The sequence below is a fragment of the Calonectris borealis genome, chromosome 26, assembly GCF_964195595.1.
Source record: "Calonectris borealis chromosome 26, bCalBor7.hap1.2, whole genome shotgun sequence".
In the NCBI taxonomy this organism is placed as follows: domain Eukaryota; kingdom Metazoa; phylum Chordata; class Aves; order Procellariiformes; family Procellariidae; genus Calonectris; species Calonectris borealis.
In genome coordinates this window covers 2,842,549-2,849,094 of record NC_134337.1, presented here as the reverse complement: position 1 = coordinate 2,849,094, position 6,546 = coordinate 2,842,549, and positions in this window count along the sequence as shown.

Sequence of the window (6,546 nt, the reverse complement as noted above, 5' to 3'; positions counted from 1 at the left end):
TGGCGGGGAGACAGACTGCACCGACCATCTGCTGCGGGTGCTTTTAATTGCTTGGGCTCATTTCAGCTCCGCTGCCTCGGCTTTACTGCAAGAGCTGCCAGTGATGGGAGCTGGTACCCAGCACCAGCCTGGACCGCAGGGGACACTCAGAGATGGGGCAGGATGAAACCCAGCCCCAGAACAGCTCAGGTGCGATGGGGGGAAAGAAAGGAGCCAGGTTTTGCAGGGCTGAGCTGGGGAAAGCAGCATCTGTGCCAAGGATGGGACCAGCCAGGGCCAGGGACCTCCGGCAACCGGCTCCGGCAGAGCCGCGCTGGAGCAGGGGAAGGAAAAGCTGCTCGGAGCAGCCGCGGATGCTTTACACAACCGGGCAGATACCCCCAATCCCTCGCAGCTTTTTAAAGATGCCTCAATTCAAGCACTCGAGCTTGAGAAGGGGACGTGCACCTGGGGCTGCTGAGCTCTGCTCCAGACTATAATTATCCCCCCTCTCCCCCAGCAGCTCCTTCTGTACCATCTGCACCTCCCGACACCTCCCTCGCTCTTCCCATCGCTCCCCTCCTGCCTATCCCCCCCCCCCCCAAAACCCCTCACCCGGGTCCCCGTCCCTGCACCCCCAAATCACCTATGCCAACCTGATGCCAACTGGCAGGAGCGGGCACAAAAATCACCGGCCATAAATTTGGGCATCCCCGGCCTTCCTCGGTGTGGGATCTCCCTCGCCGGACCAGGAACCCCCATCAGGGGACCAGCACCGTGCTGGTGGCCAAGGCCACCGGCCCCTGCCATGCTGCAGCCCACTCTGGGTGGCTTTGGGGGTCCCCACCATCGAAGGGCTGTAGCCCAGGAGGTCTTTGCCTGAGCCCTACCATAACACGAAGAATAACAACAAGCCATTGTGCGCCCCACAGCCTTTTTATCCCCCATTTGAGGGGTCAGCGTTGGAGGGAAAACCCAGCTGTTAATTATCCCTTCATCACATATGCAAAAAGCCAGCTGCCCATTGGCTGAACCACATGAATCTACTCACACGATGCAGCAGCCGCTTTCCTATTGGCTTAGTGGCCGGCAGTGATTTACAGGCTGGGCATCACCTGCCCTTTGGGGGGTCCCCAGGCTCCCGAAAGGCCCCAGATCCCTCACTGGGCTGGTCCGGACCTGCCCCCCACCACCGTGGGTCCCGTTAACCGGGGCCTGGTAATCAGGGGGACGGTGCGGCACCGTGACCCGCACGTCTCCGTGCACGCCGGGAAAAACCGGCAGGAGCTGCAGATCCCGGCTCCTGGCACCGTGGGGTTTTGCAGGGGGATTCCATGGGGGATCCCAGTGTCTCCACACTGGGAGCGCTGGGAATGCTGAGCTCTCCGTGTTGTCTCGCTATAGGGATCACCTGTATCCTGCAAAACTGCTGGGTGTGAGGATTCAGAGGGGGGAAGGCAGCCTGTCTCCCCACGTCGGAGGTGTGTGCGGGGCAGGAGGGATCGGGGTGCTCCGGTTGGGAAAGCCGAGGGGCTCAGCCAAGCACCGGAGCCGTGTATCCCTCGCCCGAATGTTTACAAACAGGATTAGTGCTGCCAGCAGGTTAAACATGCCATGCCTGGGGTTTAATTCCCTTCCTTCGGAAAGTTTGATATTGAAATCCAAGGCTACAGCGAGCTGCAGCGTCCAATGCCAGCTGTGATGAGTTTGTCAGGCCTCTGCTGGTGCTCGGTCTCTGAGCCGCTCGCCCACCCCAGTGGGTGAAATCATCCTGGTAAAGCCGAAAGCTGGGGATGGACCTGGGGGCATCGGTGGAGGTGAGAGGGCAGTGGAGGGGATTTGGGAGCCGAGTGGGTGTCCTGTGTTTGGGGGGGGAGGTCCCAGTCGGACCCTGAACCCAGGCAGCTCCTTTCCAAAAACTTGCCCCGAAGGGACAGCCCAGGCAAAATTGGGAAGATACATCCAAAGCGATCGCTCACCAAGCGGCTTAACGCAATCAGCTTAGAGCACCAACGAGAAAAAGCCACGGCTGAAAGAAGTCGGATCCTTAATCTTGGAGCAAATCCTGCTCCTGGCTCTCCCCTCCCTGCCCCATCCCTCCCCTTGGGACTTCACCCTCCTTTTTCCAGCATCCCAGGAGGGTTTATCCATGTGGATCATGGGGAGCAGGGTCAGGTTGGGGACGGGCCAAGCGCTGGGGACATCCGTCTGCAAAGACATGGGAGGAGGGAGGCGAAAGAGGACCCGTGGGAGATGTTTCTGACCCTGCCATGGGGAATCTTGCAGGGAAAGTGGCAGCTGGCACGCGTGGGGTTGGGGAGAGAGGCTGATATTCGGGGGGAGCCACTGCCGCTGGGATAAACCCCAAGGGTCAGGAGTTTGAGCATTAAAAGGGGAAAAAAAGGGTGATGGGAAAGGGGTGGCTTCAGCTGCCGCCTGAGCAGGATGCGGCCAAGGCACCCGACTGTCCCCTCCCCAGGAGGGGCAGGGACCCTACTCCTGATTTACCCCAGGACCAGCCGGGAAGGGATGCCACGAGCAGCCGTACCGGGAGAGCGAGCCAGCCCCTCTTCCCAGCTCATTTCACCAGGTAATTGCCTCTCCCAATTACACAATTAGCGTAAGCAAAGGTAATTACAGAACGGAGGCGTAGAATCATGCAGCGACTGCCGTGATTTCGGGTGGCAACCCGAGGAGCGAGACGCGGTTGGCGAGACGACGAAATCGCCTCCAAAAAGCCGGCGACGGGGACAACGCGGCAGCCTCGCACGCCCGTTTGCACACGCGTATGCGTTAACAGCCCCTACGGTCACATTAAAGAGCTCGGTGGAAGGACGAATGACGGAGCCAGGCAGCCGCCAAGCAATTTGGGATTGCGGTGGGTTAATTATATTAACACACACGGGTCCTCTGCCCCGTTTCTTCCTTTTCCTCCAGCGCAGGTCTCAGGTCTGAAGCATTTTTCTGCTTTATAATCGCCCGGAGGGAGGCATTAATGGCCGGCTGGAAGGATAAATTGCAAGGCCGGGCAGCTGCTAGCAGTTTAGGATTGCAACGTGTTAATTATGTTAAAGGCACTAAATAATTTCACTGCGTTGATGAGGGAAGGGAGGGAGGAGGTGGCAGAGAGATGCTCCAGGATGCTGTGGGACATCCAAGGCACCGGAGGGAATTGGGTACCTATAGCCAAAGATGCACAGGCACCTTGTTCCCATCGGTTCCTTTGGAAAAAGCAAGTTTTAAAAATGTAATAGCCTGATCTAGAGATGTTTAGAGCCTGAGCATGTTGTGTTTGGACAGAAACGGCTGGAGAAGCCATTTCCCCTCCAGCGATGCCGGGCTGAGCCAGGCGGGTACCCGCAGCGGGTCGCGCAGGGGAGGACAGCGGGAAAACACTCTGGCCTTGCAGGGAAGAAATCAGTCGCGATGGAGAAACCTCCTTTCCACCGGGAAGACGGTTCAGCCCCACAGCCGGACCCCCGGAGGCTGCGCTCCCCGGGGGGGGCGGGCAGGACCCGCTGCCTCCGGCCGGGCTCATCAGGGGCCGGTGCCACCGACCTTCCCTCTCCGGGGTCCCGTTGTCACTAGATGGCAGTGGAGCATCTCCGTGAGGCTCTGGGGGAGCCCGGAGCCTCGGGACACCCCCCCACCCACCCACCGAGCCTCTCCCATCCTCTCCAGGCAGAGCCCGCAGTGATGCCCGGAGCCATCCTAACCCCAGTGCTGATCCAAAGGGATCCCAGATTGGATCTCGGCAAACCCAAGCTGCGAGGCAGCGGCGTTGCCCTGGATACAGCCCGTTTTCTGGCTGAGGTTTTATTTGGGTGGAAAAAATGAAGATCTTGGCCGCTTAGCAGGGATTTCTTCTGCAACGGTCTCAGTTCTGGACTCACGTGCGCTGCCCACGTTTCTGCCCGACAGAGCCCAGGCGTGAGCGTGCTGCAGATCCCAAATTCCCCGCTCGGTCCCGGTGCTTCAATACAACCCCCAGCCCTTGCACAGACCCCGGCTGTCCCCTCGCCATGGGGACAGGGCCACGTGCAGGGCCCCCGTGTTACACAAGCTATAAACAGGGGAGGCAAGAGAAACCCTGGAGCTGCTATCCCCGTCCTGGGCTACCATCTCTCTGGGGTAAAAACAGACTCTTTAACTCAGGCACAATCCTGAGTTGTGGGAATTCCCTGTGGGAATGAGGAATTAAACTGCCTGGCTGGACCGGCACTCCCAAACGAGGAATCCCTCAAGAAAATCAGTTTAGTTCAATTGCCGCAGCGGTTGGCTACAAACCAATCTAGAAACCAGCTCCATTAAATCAGTGGAATTTCTGGGCATGCATTGGCTCTGGTTTTACAGTCCTTCAAGCAGAGCGCTCCATCTACAGCGGAATGGACTTTCGGAGATGTCTGGTTTTCCTGCCTCAGCATCGCACCTTCCCTCTGCCCTCCAGGACCGGCAGCCGGGATTCCTGGAGCTGAATCGATTCCTGCTTGGGAAAAACAAAACGAAACCCGGAGATGGTCTCTCTCCAACGTGGTCAGGTCTGGGACGTGCAGCTCCAGGCTGAAACACTTGGTTAAAATGCAGAAGAACACCCGAAAAGGGAGAAATTCACCCCAAATTCAAGACTAGCTGGGAGGACAAAGCCCGCAGACCCAGCAGAGCAGAGGGACGTCACAGCGCAGGCAGGGGACACCGGAGCACCGGGGTGCAGGGATGGGGGTGAGCCCAGGGAATGGACGCATCCTGAGCCGGGTTGATAAAGGATGGGAATAAATAAGCCAGAATTGCTCAGCTCCTCTGGTCCGCGCTGTGCGGAGAACATGGAGATGCAGGGCTGGTGTGATACGAGACACCCCCTCCAAGCCCAGCAAAACCAGTATCCCCCCAGCACCTTCATCTGGCAAAATCCCCAGCACCCATCACCTGCCCAATATGGGCTCCCAGACCAGCCTGGGAGGGAGATTTTTAGGGTTTCTCCCAAATGAGGGGAGGTGAAGAGAGATGGGAAAACCAGACAGAGCCTTGCTTTGCAATCCCCGACTCAAATCTTACCAGGGAGCAGGTGGGATCCGCGAGTCCCTGGGACTTCAGCAACCACAGCAAAACCTAAAAAAAGGGATGACATTAAATCACGCCAAAACACCCAGTTATTTATTGGGGGCGTCAGTGGGCGCAGGTGTCCCTGGCAGCTTTTAACCAGGCAGAAACCAACACTGCTGGCAGAAACCAGGGTGATGCCGTCCAGAGAGCGGCACTAAGACCACCTCCATCCTCCAAAGGGATTTATTTCTTTGGCAGCGAGAAGGAGGGAAAGCAGCAAGATCTGCTCATTCTCAGCTGCGTTTCCACAGTCCCCCAGGACCTGCGTTCCCTGACACCAGGGCATCGGATTTCCACGGCTGAGGATCAGCCTCTTATCACCGGGGTCTGCAGGAAATTGGGACTGATGGGAGGCCCTGGGAGCCAGGACGGGGTTTGGAGGCTGATGCCTTCAGATCGGCTGCTGCTGGGACAGGAAGAGAGCCCAGGTCCCTTTGGGGGCACCAACCCTATGGGCTGGGTAACAGACATTGGGGTGCACCCCAGGGGTGCATTTGGGATTTACCCTGGGGATTGCTGGTTTGGGGAGGGCACAGCACTCACCTCCTGCCTTCTTGCGTCGCCACGCAGGTCCTGGGATGAACACAGTGGGGAGAACATGAGCCTGGGCTGGGCTCTGCAGCCAGTGTGGTAGGGAGCCTTCCTCCTCCTCCTCCTCTTCTACAGGCTGCAGAAGGAAGGAAAGATGTTTGCAGGGAGCCTCTGAGAAAAGAAATGCCAAGGGCTCGACCCCATGTCCTGTTACCCCTCAGTCTCTACCCTAAACCAAGAAGAAAACAGGAGACAGCAGCTATTGAAGAGGAGCCCCTCCACCTGCTGTCAATCACCCTGAGTCGGGACAGCTGATGACAGTGATTGACAGCGGCTCAGGATGGGGCTGAGCCCCTCCGCTGGGGTCTTCCCGGCTCTCCCTCCTCCCAGCCCATCCAGCTCCTTGGAGGAGAGCTACCCCACGCCGGATCCGTCTGCTCCGGATTTATTAAAACAACAAACAGGGGCTCTGTCTCCAGTCGCCCTCGCGCATTCCTGCGGGGCCGGCAGAAGCCGGAGCCGGCGGCGGGTGCCTTGGAAAAAAGCATCATCCCAAACCCAGCTGCTCCGTGTCCTACCGAGCCGCCCCGTGGGACGGGGGCTCCCCGTGGGAAGGGGGGTTGTCGCAGCACGTGGGGTCCCATCGAGGCGGAGGTGTTCCCAGCAAGAAGCAAAGGGATGGTGGGATGATGGATCTCGTGGTGGTGCAGGGCTCCTGCACCTGACTCCTGCAGAGCAGATGCATTTTTCTTCCTAGAGCAAATGCTCTTTCTGCCCCGTTCCCACCCGGGGAGGGTATTTCTGCTGCCCTTTGCTCATTTTTGGGGGCTGGATACAACTCCTCCACTCCTTCCTTGAGCGGCTGGTAAAAGGCTGCCGTGCTCTCACGCAGAAACGGTTGCGTTAGTGGGCAAAAGTAGGGGGGGGGAATTAATC